The sequence below is a fragment of the Panthera pardus genome, unplaced genomic scaffold, assembly GCF_024362965.1.
Source record: "Panthera pardus isolate Hobbes unplaced genomic scaffold, ASM2436296v1 HiC_scaffold_25, whole genome shotgun sequence".
Taxonomy (NCBI): domain Eukaryota; kingdom Metazoa; phylum Chordata; class Mammalia; order Carnivora; family Felidae; genus Panthera; species Panthera pardus.
This window is the reverse complement of record NW_026526821.1, coordinates 87174273-87197077: the sequence shown is the minus strand read 5'-3', so window position 1 is coordinate 87197077 and position 22805 is coordinate 87174273. Positions and strand designations below refer to the sequence as shown.

The 22805-nt window shown below is 48.9% G+C and overlaps 1 long non-coding RNA gene across 1 annotated transcript; it reads left to right on the top strand.

Annotated features, from left to right (window-relative positions):
• The first annotated feature begins 1 nt into the window (after position 1).
• Positions 2 to 9553, top strand: LOC109262643 (uncharacterized). The gene is made up of 3 exons (XR_002077854.2): positions 2 to 159; positions 4633 to 4694; positions 9353 to 9553. It is a non-coding gene; the product is annotated as an uncharacterized LOC109262643 (long non-coding RNA).
• The last annotated feature ends 13252 nt before the right edge of the window (positions 9554 to 22805 follow it).

Here is a 22805-nt window from a genome sequence, read left to right as displayed (position 1 = left end):
GCTGACTGCGCGGGGCGTGGCCTAGCGAGCCGCCGCTAGCCTGGGGCGGAGCCAGTGACGGCCTCTGCGGCAACTCCGGACGCCGGCCGGATCCCTCCCCACCTCCTGGACCCTGCCTCCGGAGATGGATACCAGATCCCAAATGAAGGAGCCAGAAAGGTGTGTCCGGTTCCCACCTGCTGGATACGTCAGTGCCCTGCCCACCCCCCCAGCGCCCGGAAGTTACTGGCAGCCCCGCCTCGCGCGTGCGCACAGCCTGTGAGCCACGTTGGCTGTCGGTGACGGACACTGAGGTGCGACCAGTTCCCTGCGTGGATGTGGGCCCCCGGGGCGCTGAGCGCACAAGTTAGGGGCACTGCGTTAAAAATTAGGATGGCCAACCCGGCACCTGCCTGGAGATGGCAAAAGTCACGCTTGCGCGTACAAGCACCACGCAGACTTTTTGCTGCGCTCATGCCGAATGTGCGTAACCGGAAGTAACTAGAATTGGGCTGGGAAAGAAGAGCCCTCGAGGCTGTCCTTGCAACCCGGATAAGGGGGCGGTCAGCTCTTAGTACGCGCTCAGTTCAAGTCTTTGTGCAGGGAGGGTATTTGCGGGGACATAGACTACAAAACTTTTGTTGCCCTCCAACTACCACCCCACTCTCCTTCTTTACACGGAATTGGAAAAGGGAAAGAGCGAGAAGGGGAGGGGGGCGGGGAATACTAGCCATGGTTAGGAGCCGGGCTGGGGCTCCTGCAGCGCTCAGCCGACTCCTCCAGGCTGCTCGGGGCCCACGATGGGACAGCTTGTCAGGTCAGGAGGGAAGTCAGCTGCTTGGCATCTCTTCAGCCTTAGGGAGGAGTCCTGGCCTGGTCCCTGCTCTGCCCGCCCCCCCCCCTCCCCGCGACGTAACTTGCATCTCCTTCTAGAGAAACCCTGCATTAGTAGCTTCTTTCCCTGATAGCCAGTTGGGTCTGGTTATGTTTTGGTGTGAACCTTTGGCATATATGTGCTTTTTTAGACTGGAAGAGAGGAGTCTTTATCTCATGTCTTACCTATTTGGGACGCTGAAACACCACAGTGGACCCTTCAAGAGTAGTTAAAATGTAAATCACTGCGTCATAGAGAATATCAGAGAGAGGATTTTTGTATGCCCATTTGTATCATTTACGTTCCTAGAACATCTGAGCTGGAAGGTGCTTAATCTAACACACGTTTTTAGAATAATGGAACTCATAGATTCTGGTGGGATTAAACTAGGCAGGATTTTTAGAGGAGAGGAGATTACAGGTGGATTTGAAAGGACTGTGCCTTTTTGCACACTAGTGCAGTCAGCTTTGGGGCCTGTATGTGTGACAAAGTTTCCCTTTGTACTGCTTGTTTAGAAAAGGAAGCAGAAGAGAAAGTGCCCAGATTCCAAGATTCCAATGAAAGGATTAGGTTCACCACTAATTACCTGATGACCTTGGGTGAATTACACACAATTGCTGCCGTTCACCATCTACGATGGAAATGCTTAACATCCACCTCCCCAGAATAACACAGAACTTAAATAAATATCAGAAGAATTTTGGAAACCTTAAAGTACTACACAGATTTTAACTAATTTTTATTTACATAGTTAATTACCATGTGCTGTCCAGCACCCTAGCCATATGGGACTTCTGAACACTTGAAATGTGGCTAGTCCAAAATGAGATGTGCTGTAATTGTAAAATACAGGATTGCAAAATAAGCTAACAAACAGAGACCAGCTTTGAAAACTCCCTGAGAGGACAAAACCAGTCTAGTCAAACAAACAAGGCTTAATTTAGCTTATTTTGCAAGACTAACTTGACCTGGGTCATTTCTTGCTTTTTCCTCTAGAAATCATAAGCAAAACTTAAACTGTTTCCCAAGGTTCATAAGAAGTAACCACTGACCAGTTCCCTATCATTTAAGAAAATTTTAATGTTACAACAGCAGAGGCCACTTGTAGGCAAACAGGCTTGAGCAATGGAATGTAGAAAAGGCCCACAAGGGCTCCCTGGCTGAGTACAGACAGGCGCATCGGGCCACCCACCTCAAAATATCCATAGGCCCTAACTGACCAATGGGCTACTTACAACCAGGTATAGTTACCAAAAAAGGGAGATTTCCATACGTGGCCGTACCTCATCTTCCCCCTTTAAAAACAGCCCCCACCCACTGCCTTGTCCACAGCTTCTCCTTTGCTGTTTTGCCTGCTTCTCCCTTGTGGTGTATTCAATAACCTGTTTCCTTTGTTCTGCTGAAGGTGAATTCTTTCACCTCCCGAGCCAGCAGCTTCCACCTGATCTTTGCCCCACATTTTGGAGGCCCCATCTATCAAGACAGATAGACACCATAAATAACCATTTAGACACCATAAATAACCCATTTAGACACCATAAATAACCAATCACAGTAAAGAATAAACAGTCACTGTTTTGTCACTAAATAAGCTGTTTTATAACAATATGTGACAACAGTGAACCTCATTCCATGTTTTGGTTTGAGTGCTCCTAGTTTGCAAACTCTTTATTTTGGAGTGTGCACAGTAAACTTTTACTACTTCAATGACTCCTTGGTTTTACTTCTGTTATTTCTGAACTTTTGACAGCATTGTACGTTATAGTTCCATAAAACTCTTACATGTACCTTTATCTCGTTTGATCATTTTACCAACCCCATGAAAATACCAGAGACTTCCAACCACATATTACAAGTGAGGAAACTGAGGCTCTGAAACCAAAGTATTAGTTTAGGCTTACACAAATGTTCCTTACTATGGGTGTGGTAGTTATGGGAAGGAAATAAAGATGTTGCAATGGAGACAAGTGTTAACCTCTATTTAGCTTTGTAAAAGTTTAATGGCCCATTATACTGGGCTTGCAACATCCCAGCAGCCCCTCCTGTGATGCTCATGTGGTTAGTAAAGTCCTCTTCTGCAAGCCACAGTCTTGTTCTCTGTCTTCCCTTTTTTGTCCCTGTGAGTCCAGGGAGGCCATATTTCCATTTGGAGTGGGGGTTGGGGCAGGCAAAGGGGACAGTAGGAAAATATCTTCTCTCCCAAATCCACTTATGATCTTGGGGCAGAGGACTTTGGGGCCCAAGGTCCTCAACAGGTTATGTTGACTTGAAGGCACAACAGCTGTTTTTAGTCACTGATGTGGAGAACAAAGGTAAAAGAAATGTAGATAAATTTCCTTATAACCTGCAGCAAATACTTGACAAATACTTGAGACAGGCTGAGTATAACATTCCTCCAGGAACACCCAATTGTCTTAATGCTTTGCTGGAGGGAGAAACAAGTGGTTAACTGATAAAGCTCACAGTAAACTAGTGGTTAACTGACAGAGATCACAGTCAGGCAGGACAAGAGTCTGTATCAGTTTGCAACTGTCTTAATGATTTACAAGAAAAAAAAGCGATCTTATCAATAGCCAAACTTCCAGAAACCTATAGATTCAAAGTCCTGGAACCCTGTCATCACCCTCCCCTCCATAGGGTAGAAAATCATATATAATCAGTCACTCCTCATAATCCTAGGGCAGCTCTTTGTGTCCACGGGTCTTGTCCCCGTGCTTTAATAAAACCACCTTTTTGCACTAAAGATGTGTCAAGAATTCTTTCTTGGCCATCGGCTCCTAACCCCCACATTTCCACATCACTAACCACTGTATTTCCAGGGCTAACCTCAGTCCAGGGCAGGTGAGAGGAGTACAGGGCTAACCTCAGTGCAGGGCAGGGTAGTTTTGAGAGTGCTTATAAACTATAAAGCACTGTACTGCAGTCATGAGAGGTAGTAAATGCCCCACTGTGAACGAAAGAAGGAAACGAACAATTTTGTTTTGTTTTGTTTTGTTTTCAATGTTTTTGAGAGAGAGAAAGGAAGACAGAGAATCCAAAGCAGGCTCCGCGCTGTCAGCAAAAAGCCCGGTGTGGGGCTCAAACCCATAAACCTTGAGATCATGACCTGAGCTGAAGTCAGACACCTAACCAACTGAGCCACCTAGGTGCCCCCAAGCTGTTTCTATAGCACAGACAATTTGCAGAACTGATTGAGGAGAGAAAGATGTTTGGAGAAAACAGAAGGGAAACTGGCCTGGGGGAGCAAGAGTTGGAGAAGTGGTCAAGGGGCCTCAAAGGGATCCAGCCCTAATTTGTCCTAAATTGGGAAGTTGCCAGCACAAGTGTGACCTCAGCACTGCTTAGGATTATTAATCTGGCAGGTTCCTTATACCAGGACAAATGGAAGGGAAGAACCTGGAACAGGGAGACATTTAGAAAGCTGGGGCAATGGCCCAGGCAAGAATGAGATGAACAAGGAATTGATAAGGGATAAGGTAGAGCAGAAGTCAGGAGGAGGGATCCAAGTAAGGGGTCCTGCTGACCTCTCCCTCTGTTGATCTGGGATGAGGGCAGAGACAGAAGCTGGAGTTCACTTTCCCACAGTGAAAGAAGACAGGTAAGGAGCTCCCTTACTAGGGATGGAGGTGGGACTCCAGGGCTGGTAAGGCAAGAGACAGGCTCTTCCAGACCTGCAGGACAGCCGAGAATAAGTCAGAAGATGTGAGGAGGGGTATGAGAGACAGAGTGCAGAAGCAGGTGTAGATGGTTGACTATAAATAATCTATCTGATCTTCTAGTCTCCTGCCCTCGGCCTGAAGATGTGGGGTCTTAGGCCAGTGCAGCCATCCCAGAAAATCAGGTTGGTTTATTCCTTCTTCCTGAGTGTGTGGGTGTCTGTGTGTGTGGTTTATATGCATGTTTTGGCTTACGTGTACCTACCTATATGTAGGTGTATATATATTTATTTATATATTTGGACCTGTATAGGCTTCTAAGTGACTTCTGTGTTTACAAGGACATGTATTTGAGACAATATCTTTATGCATTTTTCTGTACTTAGTGTACATATCAAATTACAATTAGAATTTCAATTCTTTTTTTTAATGTTTATTTTTTGAGAGAGAGAGAGAGTGTACGTGCGCGCGAGTGGGAGGGGGGCAGAGAGAGAGGGAGACAGAATCTGAAGCAGGCTCCAGGCTCGGAGCTGTCAGCACAGAGCCTGATGTGGGGCTCGAACTCACTAACCATGAGATCATGACCTGAGCCACTTAACTGACTGAGCCACCTAGACACCCCTAGAATTTCAATTCTTAAAGGAACCTAAGCAATCCTGGATACGTAGGCACCTCTGAGCAGATGCATAGATGTATAAATGTAACTTTGCAGTGCTATGCTGGAACTTACACTAGCTCACAAAGAACTAATTGTGCACATCTTTCTAACTTGCATTAGGTGATAATCACATTATAGCTCGAAATTGCCATGGTGGGAATATTTACAACACAGAAATCAATAACTGCTATAAATCAGGTTGTTGTTTTCCAGAAAGCTGACTGCTAAACACTTACCAGCTCACACTGGGTATATATGTTTTATGTGTGTATGAGACATCTGTGCTCTGTGTGTATCAGTACATATATGTACCTAAAAGTACATATATGATGGGGCACCTGGGTGGCTCAGTCCATTAAGCGTCCAACTTCACCTCAGGTTATGATCCCACAGTTTGTGGTTTCGAGCCCTGTGTCAAGGCCTGCGCTGACAGCTCAGAGCCTGGGCCCTGCTTCAGATTCGGTGGCTCCCTCTCTCTCTGCCCCTCCCCCACTCATGCTCTGTCTCTCTCAAAAATAAATAGATAAACAAAAAAAGAAGTACATGTATGAAAGTATGTACCTGTGTAGTGGGTTCACTTTTTGATAGACCACAAACTCAGGGGTGCTAAACTGCAACTCGTTTCCTACAACTAAGATTAATTCCTGTCTCAGTCCTCTGCTATTAATCTAATCATGTACAGGTGAACTCAGTCATTTCAGGTTTCAGTGTAGACCAAACACTTGCGCCCCCCTCCCCCAATAGTTCCCCAGGTTTGCATCTGAGGGCCAGGGTTAAATAACATGGAGCAGCGTGAAGAGGCACGGCCATACCAGCTGCCAAGATGCCCAGTTCTCCTGTGAGGGCCTCTAACCAGTCTCCCTCTCCTGAGATTTTCCAGGCCCCAGGAAGCCTCTAGTTGTTCTGTCTAGACTGCCATTTTTGGAACCTGTCCTCTTGTCAGGTTCAGAGGGGTTAGTTTCCTTCCTCCTGGGCTCCTGGACTCTCCCTCCAGGATGCCGTCTTCAGGATTAATGGGGGGGGGGGGGGGGGGAGAGCATCATGTCACCTAACTACACAACACCCATAAGATAAACTGCAAGCCCATCTCATAGAGACCAAAATGCCCATAGGTCAAGGGCCTCACAGAGGGCCAAGCTGGGGTTTGAACCCAGTTCTTTCTGACTCTAAAGCCTTTCCACTCTACCAGATGGCCCCAATTCTCAGCAGATTAGGGGCACTTGGTACATACTTTTGGTCAGGATGCTTTAGGCCACTGATGCTCAATAAATCATAGAATTCCAAATTCCGTCATCTGACTTTGCACCAACTGTTGTTACCTGCCCTGACGCTGTAGTGCAGCAGGAAATCCAGAAATAAGTGTACCCGGAGCAAGGGCCAGGAGGCTGACCCTGTAGGGAGTCTGAGACACGTAAAGGGGCGGGCGGGGGGGATGAGTCTCACCAACTTCCACTCCCCAGCCTGTCCCATTCCTTTCTCAGGATTTGTTCTTTGGCACCTAGCTGGAGCCCTGGACCCAGAACTTTCTGAGCTGCCGACAGTCTGTGTCCCAGGAGGGAAGGGCAAACCACTGAGGGTGGGGTGGGTTAGGCAGGCTAGCCCTGAGGTCAGATGCTCCCAGGAGGGAAGAGGTCCCTCCATTGCAAGGGAGAGGCGGGTAGAGGGGAAGCCTCATCTCTTCCAGGCCCCTGCCTTGCCTATATGCAAATGTAGGGAAACCAGACACCCCCTTTAATAAAATTACTTCTTTTTCCAAAAATAAAGAATTGTAGTTTTTATTGAGACAACTGTAGCAATTGTAAGCAACACTACAGAGAGATCCCAGGGCCTGTAGCACAATATCACACCCAGATATTGACACAGATCTATCAGTCTCCCAGATTTTCCCAGTTTCCCTGTACCTGCTTTCGTGTGTGCACATGTGTGTGTATGTGTGTTAGTTCTGTGTAGTTTCATCACAATTGTAGGTCCATATGTCGGCTGCCACAGTCCCGTCTCCACAAGGATCCCGCAAAGTACCCCTTTTTTATCCACACTCCCTCCCTTCCTCCATCCCCTTTCCTGATGCTGGCAACCACTAGTTTGTTCTTCATTTTCCATAACCTTGTAATTTCAAGAATGTGATACAAACGGAAGCTTTTTTCACAAAGCACAGTTCCCTGGAGGCTCATTCAAGTTGTCATATGTCTCAATAGCTCCTTCCCATTGCTGAGTAGCATTCCACCATTTGGATGTAGTGCATCTCTTTCTAGTGAAATATTTCCCACATACAAAATCCTGTATAATGGACATAAAGGTTATAAAGTTGTGGCTCCTTATCTGCAAATCCTTGAGCCTCACAGAAGAATCTGGAAAATAAGGAGAAACTCCATGTTTTGGCACCCACCCTTGAGCACTTGTGGCTGAGTATTTGTCCCCAGGCTGGGTGGGACTGTTTTCTGGGAAGGGGCTGAGCAGAGCCCAGTGTCCCAAGGCTGCAGGTGTTGGGACCTCAGAAGGGAGAAGAGGTAAATAAGCCTCTGCCAGACTAGCACCTGTCTAGACAAGGGCCTCTCTTTCTGCTCTGACTTCTTTTGGACAGAGGAGGCTGTCTGGAGCCAGTAGAGGCTGGGCAGGGACCCCTCTCAGAGCAAGTCACCACCAGCACCAGCTGCTGCCTGGGGATGGGACAAGTGCAAGGGCAGTCCTAGGATCAGACAGGCCTCTGCCAGCAGGGCTCCTGGAAGGAGGTGGGAATTCAGGACCCAGACCTCTGGGGCTTTGTCTCCCGGAGCTGAGCCTGGCTAGGATCCTCTTATCAGGCACTAAGTGTCTGTGTTTGGACACACAGTAAGCAGCTCAAGCCTTGGACTGGCTCAGGACCTCCAGGGAGAGCCCATGAGAGAAGGGGTGGTCCCCTGAGTCAGGTAGAGGGAGAGAAGTGAGGAAAGCAGAGGTTGGGAGATTTGCTCCAGGGCAGCCAGGCGTCCTGACTGGCTCTGCCACTCCCTACAGGTGCCCAAAAGACTTCCCTTCCAGCCCAAGCTCCCTCCTCCCAGAATCCTGAGGGTTTGCAACCTCCTCCTCAACTTACCCTTTCTATCAGCCAGCGTTGCATCTCTGTGTGAGGGTGAGCCTCCTCCCTTCTAACCCGGCCCCTTTAGGACTCTCCCAAGGGTGGGCACCCCTCCCTGAAAATCTGACACGCAGAAGTGAGGGAAAGGGGCTTCTAGTGGCAACCAGTGCATCCCTTCTGAGCACCCTCACGTGCCTGCCAGGGCTTGAACCAGGCTGCAGGTGGACAGACGTGGGTCTCACAGACTGGCTGGGCAGGCAAAGCATCACCTCCTAGAAAGTTCACTCAGAAGCTCAGAAGTCACAGGGAGGCAGCAGATGAGACTGATGAGGACTGTGGACTCAGTACAAACAGAGGTCAGAGAAGAAAGGGGTTAGAGTGGCCTAGAAATCTCGGCAAGGCTTTTGTGGAGGAGGGATGCTGCCTGGGTCTTGAAAGACTGGTAGGAACTGACTGGACAGGCAGAGAGAAGGAGCAGGAAGAGCACTGTGAATGAAGTAAGAGGGGTGAGTAGGAGAGTCTGTGCAGGGCAGGGGCCAGGATGAGTGGGATTCTTTAGGATTCCAGAGCCAGGATGCAGAGTGTCTTGTGAGGGCGGGTAACTTTCCTTCCCTGGCCAGTGTGACCTGGCAAGTGTGACCTGTGGGGCAGAAGACTAAACAGAAGGAAGAAGAAGGCTGAGCAGTAGCCTAATCAGTTGAAACAGTCCTCTTGCAGGGTGCCATGAAGGGCTCAGAGAGCTCCTGAGCTCCTTGGAGCTGACCCCTGCTATTGAAATATGTTGAAATACCTGCAAAGAAGTAATGAGACCAGTGGTCTGGTTTGTGCAGGACTGAGGGAGGTCCTGGGATATGGCACTTGCAGTTGTAAAAATGGGATGAGTTGGTCACCCTTTAAAAACAATCCTTTCTGGAGAGGGCCGTCCTAGAGCAATCTGAAGGGGCTGCCCCAACGATCCATGACAAATTATATGACTCAAGTATTTTTTAGGAGAAATGTTCAGATTTCAGCTCTATAGAATTGTCTTCCAGTACTTTAGGAGAGCAGGATTTACATGTGACAGCAAATAACAGAATGAAGTATTACCCACAGAGCAATTCAGGAATGTTTCCCAAATGCTGTTTCCTCAGGAGATGTTAACTGGTAATTCCAGAACAAAGGCTTCCAGTGATTCTTGGGAACACAGTCCTCTACCATCGGTCCGCCTGCCATACCCTTACCTTGGAGAGTTCTGCTGCCTGTCAGTACATTAAGGCTCAGAAAAGCCCCAAGGGAGAGAAACCTGTTTCATCCTGTTTAATGGCTCAATAAACAAGGTTATTTGCACAGAAGGAGCCTTGTCTTTACCCCCGCTGCAAATGCTTTCACCCAACACATACAAATTTTCTCATAATTCCAGACTGGAAAACTCTGGAAAAGAACATAGATCTCTAGGATCACCCACTTCATGCTCCTGGAGGGCCTGTACCAACTCAGTAATCCCATGGGCAGACTTTAAAGATAATCCAGCTAGAAGTGTAATTTCCATTCGTGTTCAATTTCTCTCTCTCTCTCTCTCTCTCTCTCTCTCTCTCTCTCTCTCTCTCTTTTTCTTTAATAATCCATTGTCTTTTAAATGCTGGACTTTTCCGCTCTTCACCCTAAGGCCTCAGGCTTGGGCTTTGATTCTCTCTGGGCTGGAACCACCAGAAGCCTTGGATCATCCTCTTGCCTTGCAGGGTAGGAGGAGGGGCTGGCTGTCCTCCACTCCTCCTTCCCTGGGGCAGCCCAGATTCTGGGTCAGTAAGACCTTGGCCTGCCCCAGCCTTTTCCTAAGGAGAGGGGCAAGGTGGCTGTCAGCTCTCCAGACCCAGAGCAGGGGTCAGGGCTGGCCTGGGAGGCCCAGAGCCTGTTGTGGACCTTCTCTAGCACACTGCCTCTCTCTGGGTGGTGGAATATATCAAAGGAGGTCACTGGAGTTGTTGACCAGATGGGGTTTGTGCAGTCATGAATCCCCAGCTGGGGCACTGGGGGAAGAAAGACAGGGGAGGGATGGTGCTGCCCCAATCCTCCCTGAGCTCTGCAGTCCCCTACATGGGGCAGATCAGGCAAGGGTGTGGCCACAGGTTGGTTGCAAAACCAGGCCAGAGCACCAGTAGAGGGGCCTCCCTGGAGGAGGCAGCATTGGAGGATGGCGTGGAGAGTGACAGATATTACAGTCCCAAACTGGAAGGAAGCTTGGGGCCTGGCAAAACTGTGAAAGGATATAAGTTAGGATCTGGAAGAATGAAAAGTGGGAGCAAGGAGAGCACCTCTGTACAGGAAACCAGGTCTTGAGCTTTCTCAAGGCCCAGGCACAACCCCGCTGTCTGGGAAGAAAGTCAGATAACCCAGCACCCACCCGAGGATCCCAGACACGGCTGAGGAAAATCCACTTTATCTTCACCCAAACCCTAATATCTCAGAAATGGGGTGTGGTGGCATTAAGCTAGGGCAGCTGCTTCTACTCTAAAAACAGTTCACTGAAAATCCCTGGCAATGGGGTGTTGAGAGCATAAGCGTATCAAGCTTACGGCCCTGACAGATGGATACAAGCAAGGATCGATTTTAATGTTCCAGTTAGCGGTGTTTTTTCTTCCCACCTTTCAGGACCTCCCCCACCCCCACCCCCTGCCATATCAGGGGATGTGTACTTTAACAGAAACCCTGTGGGAGAGCAAGGATTGACCTAGAGGGCCCAATGTCCGATGGTGGCATTTCAGGTGCTGTGACAGAGATCTTTGGGCTTGGAATCTTCCCCATACCCCTGTTATCACACCACAGCCCTTAGGCACATGCCCACCCCACGGCCAATCCTGTTTGCTGAGATCTCTCTGCTCCCTTTCGGGAGTGAGAGGAGCGGGGGCCACCGTCAGAGGGCCTCGCTGGCCCAGCCGGTCCCACATGGCCAGGCATGTGCGGTTCAGTGGCCGGCTGAGGCCTAAGCAGAGGGGACAGCAGTGCCTTTCCTGAGACAAGTGGGAAGAAGGTATCAGCCATGGCTGACCGAGCGGTGACCCAAGGCCCAACACAGAGCCAATTAGCGGCCACCACGATGGTGGTGGGCTTGCCGCAGCTTCCACAGGAAGCCCCACGTGCAACCGGCATGTCAGGCTGAGTTAGCACCGGGAGGGCTGAGTGGAGTCCTGCTGGAGGCTGCCTGGATGGGGGAACATGGGTGATAACACTTCCCCCTGGGCTCTGGGGAGCCGGGCACGTGAGCACGCATGCCTCTGCCTGTGCCTGCGCCCATGTGCGTGGTTGTGAGTGCTCACGCACACATTCACAATTGAGGACTTGCGTGTCTGTGTGCCTGCCTGCTCATGTTCGTTCAGCACGTTTCGTTCATTTAACGTACTTTGTGTGTCTACTTCATGCCGACTTCGTGTGCACTTGGGCATTCTGAGACTAAATGGGCCAAAGTCTCTGCCCTCATGGGGCTTCCATTCTAGTGGGAGAGACAAAAAAGAAACAAATAAACATCTATGTGGAAGCACAGTAGTAAGTGCCACGGGGAAAGGTAAAACAGGAAATGGGGTGGGGGAGTTATTTGAGAGTGTGATCAGGGAGGGCCCCTCTGAAGAGGTGACCTTCACCTAAATGATGGTAGCCTGTTGAATATCAGGAGGAGGATGGCTGTAGACAGATGGCGGGCATCGGGGACAGAGCAAGAGGAGTTAGAATTCTACCACGCTGCCGGTGTGCATGGCGTGGACAGGAGGAAAAGGGAGATTCCACAGCTGTGGAGACATCTGATGGTCCAGACAGTGGGACAGCCCTCTGGGTAAAAATCTATTTGCCCAGCTCAGCTCTAAGGGGTAATTCTGACCCTCCCCCAAATCCAGTCCCAGGGTCAAGCACACAGAGACCTCTCTCCTTGTGTGGGTCCTGACTGTCCCCAGGCACAGTCCCCTCAGCTCTGCCAATCCAATTGTGCCCATATAGTGCCAGCCACAGGAAGCCATTGCCCAGGAAGAGAGAACAGGACCCTCCCAGCCCTAAAACCAGAGCCTGAAACTGGTCTCATCCTAGTGGCCAGAGGCAACTGGCGTGATGTGTAGGACCTGCTGGCAGGTCGGTGTGATGTGATGGCTGAGAGGCTGGAGGGGAACACTGGGGATCCAGCCCAGGCTCCCCTTCGGAGGTCTGGCATTGTGTAGCAACCAGGGTGGAAAAGAGGGAAGCTGGTGGCCTCTCCAGCCCTTGCTGTCTTTCCCAATCCCTCTTCACAAACAAGGCAGGATCCAGCTCCCAGCAAAGAGGCCAAGAGCCAGCTTCAGACTTGCCTTCTATTGCCTAAACCCCACAGCCCTGGAACAGAGAGCCTCATTGGCTCAGGAGGGGAAGCTGAGCTGTGCCCTGCTCAGGAGACCTCCAGGAAAGGGCAGGTGAAAGAAAGGAAAGGGAGGTGGTTGGGTGGGAAACACTGCTATTGCCTTGCCAAACCAGCCAAAGCCTTCCTGCCACCGTGGAAGATTGACTTGTGTGTCCCAGGATGATGTCAGGCATGGAGCCTGTGTCCATGTGTCTCACTGGGAGCTGTGTCTGTGGGTCTACTTGTGCATGTGTACTTTTGATATCTAGGTCAGTCTGGTACCTTTCTGATTGTTCACGTGTCTGTGAGTGAGTCCCATGTGCCTATATGTCTGCCTGTGGGCCCCTCTGTGGCCCCTGAACATGCAGGCTGTTTGGGGGCCTCTGTGTGTACATGCCTTTCTGGGCATGAGTGGGCGAGTTGTCTTGAGGTTTGTCACCTGTCAGCCTCTGAGGTCTGCACCACCCTGTTCCTTAGCCTGGCCCTGAGGCTCTGGGGAGAAGCTGCCTGCTCCACTCTTGTCAAGGCTGTAGACAGGGTGGCAAGAAGACTCGTAGTTCTTGGGAGATGTGATTCTGCTGCTGTTGACTGGCAGAGATTTGCACTTAGCTTTGCCTACATGTTGCCACCCACCCCACCCCCACTCCCGCTGCCACACAGCTAGGCAGACCAGTGGCATGCTGATTCTGGCCTCTTACTGGCCTCTGGCTATGGCTTCAGGCTCTCATCACTGTCGCTGCCCACGCTGAAGGAGTATGGAGGCTGGGGATGAGGAAAGGCAGACAGGCTGGCTGGGACAGCAGTTCATCCACTATGTTGGGCTCAGATTTCAGATTTGGGAGGAAATTAAGAGGTAATCTGGTCCTCTTCCCCAATTTAACCAGTTTAATCAGCTACAGTTGTGGCTCCGTGTGAGGGTGAGCCTGCTCCCTTCTAACCCCGCCCCTTTAGGACTCTCCCAAGGGTGGGCACCCCTCCCTGAAAATCTGACACGCAGAAGTGAGGGAAAGGGGCTTCTAGTGGCAACCAGTGCATCCCTTCTGAGCACCCTCACGTGCCTGCCAGGGCTTGAACCAGGCTGCAGGTGGACAGACGTGGGTCTCGCAGACTGGCTGGGCAGGCAAGGCATCACCTCCTAGAAAGTTCACTCAGAAGCCCAGAAGTCACAGGGAGGCAGCAGATGAGACTGATGAGGACTGTGGACTCAGTTTAAACAGGAGGTCAGAGAAGAAAGGGGTTAGAGTGGCCTAGAACTCTGAGCAAGGCTTTTGTGAAGGAGGGATGCTGCCTGGGTCTTGAAAGACTGGTAGGAACTGACTGGACAGGCAGAGAGAAGGGGCAGGAAGAGCACTGTGAAGTAAGAAGGGTGAGTAGGAGAGTCTGTGCAGGGCAGGGGTCAGGATGAGTGGGATTCTTTAGGGTTCTAGAGCCATGGCTCAAAATGTCTCATGTGGGGGTTGGGAGTAGGGCCAGGAAAGCTCCAGAGAGCTGTCCTTGGCTGAGTAGGGATGAGAGGAGGATGAAGAAAGGCAGGCTGGGTAGGGCAGCTGAGAGGAGGAGGTGGGTATGAGTGCTCAGGACTCTTGTGACCCCACCGTCTCCTGTGCTCTCCTTTTCCCTAGGATAGAAGTTCCCATCCAGCTGCCCTGAGGAAACCCTGTGCAAACAGGAGACTTGCTGCCACCCAGGTCCCAGCCAGAGAGTCTGATTCCATCAGTCTGAGGTCATTACATTGTGTGACCAGGACCAAGAACCATTTGACTCAGTGTTGGACAAGGAGGGGGAAGGGTCAGTCCAGCTGGCCGTGAGATGGAAAGGGCCCAAACTTGGGGTCAGCACTTTTGAGCCCTGGGAACCTCTTCCCCTGGGACACTTAGAATTCTGGAGTTGCAAGAAACAGAAACTCAGTGGTGCCTCACAGAACCAAGGATAAGAAGGTAGCTGGGAAGGGAAGGGCCTGGAACTAGGGTCTGGAAGGCCCAGGCCATGCTCCACTGACTGTACCCTAGGAACATAACAGCCTGGGCCTTCTCATGGCGGCCTGGCTTCCTTTGTTGTCATCCACATGATAGGCCTGCAAGTTGACCCCTTAATGGCCAAGTGCCACACACCACACACAGGCTGGTCCTGCTTTCTCTTAGGCACCTTTCCAGTTCTGGGAGATAATGATGAGTTTGGCTAGCTTAGGTAAAGAGGATCAGGGGCGCCTGGGTGGCTTGGTCGGTTGAGCGTCCAGCTTCGGCTCAGGTCATGATCTCACGGCCCGTGGGTTCGAGCCCCGCATCGGGCTCTGTGCTGACCGCTCAGAGCCTGCAGCCTGTTTCGGATTCTGTGTCTCCCTCTCTCTCTGCCCCTCCCCTGTTCATGCTTTGTCTCTCTCTGTCTCAAAAATAAATAAAAACGTTGAAGAAGAAAAAAAAAATTAAAAAAAAAATCAGTTTGGCTAGCTTGGATCAAGGCTCTACCTCTCCAGGGGGTGCAGTATCACCCAGCAGAAATATGGCTGTAGGTGGGATAGATTTGCCCACCAGAAGCCTCTCTTCATGATAGGCTCCGTGCCAGGTGCTGGGGTATAAAAATGAGCACATATAGAAACGAGCAAGGCTGGAGTCTGCATCTGAGGCAAGAAAGCATGGAAAGAGAAGAAACCTCTCCTCTCTCTCTCTCTCTCTCTCTCTCTCTCTCTCTCTCGTCTGTGTGAGCAGAGAGGGGGCATGCCGAGGCAAGGAGGGCTCCCCAATGGGGCTTTACATTTACAGTGCCTGCCCCCGCCCCCCATGGCTGATAACAGAGAGTTTTGTTTTGTTTTGAAAAGCAGGGCACCGTTGCTGCCCTAAACAAAATAGGGGTTCTGGCAGGAGGGGACAAGGCAAGGAGGAGGTCTGGCAGTAGCCTGCTCAGCCTACATGTGGCCATTCCCCTTTATTGTAAGCACCTGACTCAGACTACCTCAGGGCCACAAGGGAGGTGATGAAGTTTGTCAAAGTGGAGGAGAGTGTCACATATGAGACTGGCTGGAAGGAGAGGCTGTGTGGGAGTGTGTGCATGTGAAGCATCTGAAGAATGGGTATTCTGAGGCCAAGTATCCTGGGGAAAGGCGTCCGTGTGTGCCTAAGAACAAGCCTCAGGCCCAGACCACTTCTTCACCAAGAGACAAAAAGCCCACAGAGCTATGCTGGGCTTATCACCTCTTGTGAGAATGTCTTTCCCTGTTTCAGACTGGATGTGCGCCTCTTTGTTCTGCCCAAGCGGTGTGTCAATAGCCCTCGGGCACACCCCCAGCCTTCCATATTTCAAAGTCCAGGGAGGAGTTGGGGCCTTCTGCTGTGGTAGGAGATGGCTGCACAGAAGTCAAATGCCCTGCCGGCTGCATCCGTTGTTGGGGGCACCCGCTGGCCATGAGGGACAGATGCTCACTGCTGAAACTGATCTTCTCTTTTCTATGTGAGTAAAGTGTTGTTCCATCCAGTGCTTGACTGTGATGTTTTCCTTGGTGAGTCCAACACCAAGATGGCAGTGGGCAGTGTTTGGATTTCTGGTCCTGGTGGCTCGCATTGTGATGACCTTGGCTACCCTCCTTGTAGTTGGAGTCCTCCCTTGGCACTGGTTCCTGCTGCACGGCGCTCTGCTCGACAGTATCTCAGTGGTTAAGCATGTGGGTAGCTCATGCCCGGAAGACTAGGGACTGGTCGCATCCCAGTTTGCCTGTGACTTTCCTGGTTAGTGCTGAGTATATCAGCATGGTTGGTCGCCCAGCAGAGTGGGCTGGGGCTTACCAGCAGAGTGAACTTGATCAATTTGCTGACTTCTCTGTGCCTCAGATTCCTTGCCTGTAAAATGGGTATAAAAATAATACCTACTTTATAGAATTTTTGTGGGGGTTAAACAAGAGAGTTTGTGTAAAGGACATAGCTCAGTGCCTAGCACAAAGATATGTTCAACAAACATTAGCCATTAATAACAATATTATATTAGATATAGACTTTTTCTGGGTGGTCCCAAGGGAGAAAACTGGACCAATCTGCCCAGTAGAAGGAAAAATTTCCTTATAGACTGGGGATAGTGATTTGCTAAGGTGTTCAAATATAGGCTAATGTTTGGCCTGCTTTGTGAAGTGGATGGTAGAACTAGCCATCTCCTGGTCCTGAAAAACCTTAGTCCTGTGATATACTCATTTCATCCTTTTCCCTCCCCCCTTCCTCTCCCCACCCCCCCAAGGAGGGGAGCTAGCTTGTCAGAGAGAGCAGTTTCTTTTCTTCTAATCAGCAATTCCTGGTCTGGTAGACCACTCAGAGCTGCTTGAATAAAGATGGAGAGACATTCCAGCCATGATTCCAATGATCTGTGTTATGCTAAAGACAGACACAAATGAATGGCTCTCTGCTGTCCTGGCCGATGGGGCTGCCTCCTTCCTTGGAGAGGAGCTCCCAGCCCTGGTTGGGCTTCCGTTAGCTGGCTGCTTCCCCACAACCCTGCTCAGGGGCTCTGCTGTGTGTGTGTGTGTGTGTGTGTGTGTGTGTGTGTGTGTGTGACACACACACACACACACACACACACACACAGAGCCAGGGAGAGACAAGAGAGAGAGAAAGAGAGGTCAGCAAGGGTCTCATGTGATCTGTACGAAGTCCCAGACTGCTTCCCTTCCCCCACCTTATTCTTTCCTGTTATTCCCCAGCCTCACCCCCTCACCCTCACCTCCCACGTGGTCCTCTCAGGCCTAGTAGCTTAATGAAAGGCAATTAATAGAGCCCTTTGAGGACTTGTCATTAGAAGGCCCTTTAATTCAGCCACTTGAGTTGGGGCCCCAGGCATGTGACAGGGGTGCCAGGAACACCAGGGCAGCTGTTTGGGGTGGGGGAGGCAGAGCAGAGAAACAGGGTCAGGAGGCCTAGACTCCTGGGACATATAGATTATGTGAACATAGTAGGGGTCATTGTTTTTCATTGTTTGTGGTTTGTTTCTTAACCAAATTTTGCTCTGGCTAAGCTGCAGCAAAACAAAGACCAGAGAGGTGAGATGTCAAACAATAAAGCCGCTGATTACACAGACCATCATAGGAAAAATTTCCCCTAGGACATGGGCATCTTGGAGAGGGGATATCATTCAGTGACATTGTATGTTTGAGGGTACAGTGGGGGGCATAACTGTGCTTCCTTTGGGGCTGGGGTGCTGACAGGGAAAGGGGCAGGAAGGAGCTCCACAGGGGGAGAAGAAGATCAGAAAGGAAGAGGGGCTTGGGTCTCCAGGCCTGCCACCGTCTGTCTCTGACTTCACTGTGTCTCTCACACAACTAGGCCAGGCCTGGCAGGGGCAGCAGAGGCCCAGATGCCGATGTAGACTTTGTCTCCATCTGTGTGTAATGTATGTGTGTGTGTGTGTGTGTTCTCCTGGCGTGCCCTCCTGGCCCACACAGTTAACATTGGTGATAAGGCCTCCCACGGTCTCTCAAAACTCCTTCAATAGGCCTTGAACTAGCCCTGGCTTTGGTCCTCTGCAGATCCTCTGGCTGCCACTAGAGGGCAGCAGCCAAGACGCAGAACTGAAGCTGCACACTGCTGCCCTCCCCAGCCTTTTCCTTCCGAATCCTCCTGCTCTTCCCAGCCCCTGGGGATGTGCCGGCCCCAGCTGTGTGGGCCAGTGGGACCACAGAACCAGCTAAGTTCCCATCCCTGGCCTGGGGCTCAGGGAAGGTGTAAGGCTGTGAGAGTGTCAGAGTGAAGATGCAGGAAGGGATGGGAAGTGACCAGAACCCGGAGGTGTGTTCATCAGCTCCCATAAGGATAAAGGTAGAGGGAAAAGAGGAAGACCCAGAGGACCAGCAGGCTGCAGGGAGATAAAGCAGGATCCAGCCCACTAGCCAAATGGCAGATGGTGACAAGACGGGCAGAATCACTCTCACAACAAAGCAAGTGACTTTTAAGAGACCAGAAAAAACAGTGGCTCTGGAGCCAGACTGCCCAGATTCAAACCCCGCCTCTCCTAAGTACTAGCTGTGTGACCATAGACAAGGTGTCTATGACTCAGGTTTCTTCTCTGTGGAAAGGACATAATAGGAGCACTATCTCTTGTGCTAGATGTGAACATTAAATGGGTTTTAACATACAAATCATTTAGAACAGTGCCTGGCACAGAGTAAGAACACTATAAATGCTAGTAGTTAAGTGTTTTGAGGAAGAGATCCATATGATGTTGAAAGCTAATTTCCCCTAGAACATCCTCATGGCATGTATGGAAATTGGTCCCCACACGCGCCAGCATTAAATGGTAACACATGAGTGTGTGAACTAGTAAAAGTTAAAGGATTGTGTGTAACATTGGAATAAGTGTATATACTTATTGTCAATATGTAAATCAACCAACTTCTGAATCTACAGACCCTTTCACTCTTGAGTCCCTTGAACTGAAGGTGGGAAGCCCTCCTGCTTCCTCCCAACCCTCCTTCAAGGGAGGCTGGGTTTGCTCTCCCCTGTGACCTCCTGCCTACTAAGCATGGTTCCTGAAGAGCCTCCCTGAGCCCTGTCCAGCCCTGTTGGGTCAGGTGGGGCAGACGGGAGCCAGTTCTTTGGGCTTGCTTCTCACTGCTCTCAGGAAATTATGGCTTCTGCTGTGGGAGGAAATGCCAGTGCTCAAGCCTTGGTTCCTGGGGCCAATTGGGCCCTAAGAGTGCGGGGAAGTGAAGGTGCCCAGCTCTGCAGCAACAACCACGCATCAGTCACCACAACGCGCTTTACTTTGTGGCCCTCAAATTCCCCTGATGTATAATTCTGGGAGGACTGGGGGAATACTTTTATATTCTTCTCCCTCCCAGGGAAGATAATATTTAGGAAAAATAAGAACAATTGATATTTTATTGTGCCTCTACTCACTGATGCATCTGTGTCTCAAATTCAAACTCCCAGGTGACCAGGCCACATGATCCAAGGTTAGGCATCTTCCCTGTAAGCCACTACACGGTGGCTTTTCTCACAAAGGGATGGGGTAAAAACAGGAAATCTGAGCCCTCCCAGAAGATCCAGCATACTATGAAAATTTTAATTTTAAACTTAATTTATGAATAGATAATGTGTTTACATATACTTACATAGTTTCATGTATTAAGAAGACAAAAAGACATACAGTGGAAAGGCTCTCTCTTACTCTTGAACCCCACCCTCTCTTCCTAGGAAGAAAGCAATGTTACCATTAAAAAAATTTTTTTTAATATTTATTCATTTTTGAGAGAGGGAGAGAGAGAAAGAGAGAGAGAGAGTGGGGGAGGGGCAGAGAGAGAGGGAGACACAGAATCCGAAGCAGGCTTCAGGCTCTGAGCCGTCAGCACAGAGCCCGACGCGGGGCTTGAACTCACGAACCACGAGATCATGACCTGAGCCACAGTCGGACACTTAACCGACTGAGCCACCCAGGCACCTCATAATGTTACCATTTTTTTTAATGTTATCATTTTGTAATGTATCCTTTCAGAAATGTTTTATGTAAAGAAATACCTAAATAAAGAATACCTAGATTGTTTTTCCCCAGTCTTTTACTTTATTCAAAAGGGGGATCCTCTAACATGGGTACATAAAGAATATCCTCATTTTTGTTGTTCGTTTCTACTCTTTTCTTTTTTATTAAAGTATGGGTGACACTCAATGTTCCATCAGTTTCAGGTATATAACATCGTGATTTCAGGAAGTCTATACACTATGCTCTGCTCACCGTAAGTGTAGCTACCATCTGTCACCATACAACGCTATTACAATACCATTGACTGTATTCCCTCTGCTGTACCTTTCATCCCCGTGACTTATTCCATCCTCATTTGTTTTTATGGCTTTACTCTATGATGTATCAAAAGGTACTTTATCCAATTTCCTATTAATAAACTTTCGTTTTCAGTGTTTGCCCATGCTGCAACAAAGAGGCTTATAAACAGGCACACAGCCCTTTAAGCTCCCACTGCCCCTTATACATATTCCTCAGTAATTCTTTTTTTTAAATTAAAAAAAATGTTTATTTATCTTTGAGAGAGAGAGAGAGAGACAGCAGGGGAGGGGCAGAGAGAGAGGGAGACACAGAATTGGAAGCAGGCTCCAGGCTCCCAGGTGTCAGCAGAGAGTCCAACTGTGGGGCTTGAACTCATGAACCGTGAGATCATCACCTGAGCCGAACACTTAACTGACTGAGCCACCCAGGCCCCCCTTCTCAGGAATTCTTAAGCAGGGGTTTGGGACACCTTAGAAGTCAACAGTGGACGTAGAATTCAGGGAGATCAACTCCAGAACCCTGGAAAATTGGAAGGAAAAAAAAATTCCATCTTCTTTGCACTAATAACCTCTAACTGAAACTAAACATTTCCCTCCATGGTGAATAAAGGCAACAGACTCATAGTACTTGTTAGTAATATCCATAACTCTCTCACATGATTGAAGGTATTTTGAAACATCATTTACGTTCATTCATACTTTGTCATTGTGGTAGTAAAAGAAAACTGTTTCTCTACTCACAACCCTTATGACACCAAACATGTGGGCTTTTCCCCTCACATCAACCAATTTTCCAACAACCTGTACACAGACTCGGTGTCCTATAATTTTATTCAATTCTGATACTAACCACACGGAGTTGGTGTGAGATTTTGTAAGTTTAAGGGCTCAGTCCCACAAGACTGCCCTCAAGTCAGATGCCAGTTACAGTCACGGGTCTCCAGGGGACCTACGCTTCTGTCCAACTTGGCTACAAAGTAGGGGGTTCCCACACCACCTTCCTCAGGTTGGGTAATTTGCTAGACAAAACTTGGAAATGACAACTCAAAGGTAATTGGCTGACAAAACTCTGAAACATTTACTTACATTTACCAGTTTATTACAAAGGATATTATAAAGATACAGATGAACAGCCAGGTTAAGAAGCACATAGGGCAAGGTCTGGAAGGGTCCCCAGCTCAGGAGCGTCTGTCTCTGTGCAGCTGGGGTGTGCCATCCTCCAAGCATGGTGATGCATTCACCAACGTCTGAACCCCACAGTATTGGGATTTTTAGGGAGACTTCATCACAGAGGCGTGACTGATTATTAACTCAATCTCTAGCCCCTCTCACCTCTGTGGAGGATGGGGGATGGGACCAAAAGTTCCAAGCTTCTAATCATGGCTTGGGCTTTCTGGTGACCAGCCCTATCCTATCCAGGAGCCTACCAAGACTCTCCTCTTTAGGACAAAAGATGCTCTTCTCACCCAGGAAATTCCAAGGGATTTAGGAGCCCTGTTGTAAGATACTCCTATCACCTCTACCACTTAAGAAATTACAGGGTTTTAGGAGGGCTGTGTCAGGAACTGGGGGCAGAGACCAAATTATATATATTTCTTATTACGTCACAGATAGTTATTAAATTTTCCATTAGATCTGGTTATGCTATGCATCAATAAAGGAACATATGTTACTATATCACATATTTGGCTTTCTATAAAATATTTTGATATCTGCATTTCAATATAATTTCTTTGTTGTGATAGTATGTATTTTTCATTGTGGTAAATATACATAACATAAAATTGACCATTTTATTCATTTTAAGCATACAGTTACATTAAGTACATTCAGCGGCATTAAGTACATTCACAATGTCGTGCAACCGTCACCACGATCCACCTCCAGAACTTTTTCATCTTCCTCAACCGAAGCTCTGTACCCATTAGATAATAACTCCTCTTTACTCTCTTTCCCCTCCTCTGGCAACTGCCATGAATTTGAGTACTCTAGATACCTCAGATAAGTGAACTCATACAATGTTTGCCCTTTTGTGTCTGGCTTGTTTCACTTAGCATAATGCCTTAAAGGCTCATCCATGTCTTTTTAAGGCTGAATAGTATTGCGTTGCATACATAAAACACATTTTGTTTATCCATTTACTTGTTGCTGAACATTTGGGATGTTTCCACCTTTTGACTATTAAGAATAATGCTGCTGTGAACATTGGTGTATACATAACTCTTTTGAGTCATTGCTTTCAATATTTCGGGGTATATACCCAGGAGTGTAATTGATGGACCATATAGTAATTCTATATTTAATTTTTGATTAATGTTTAATTTTGTATTTACGTTTATGCATGTAAAGGTTATTCTGAGAGGAGTAGCATGGCCGAATCCCGCACACTTTAGTTTGCATGCCTGTCTTGGCCACTAGATGGAGAACTTCTTAACAAGGGCTGCCCTGCTCCTTCCTCCCCCTCGGTAACTCACTCCATGGTAGATAGTAAATGCATTCGGC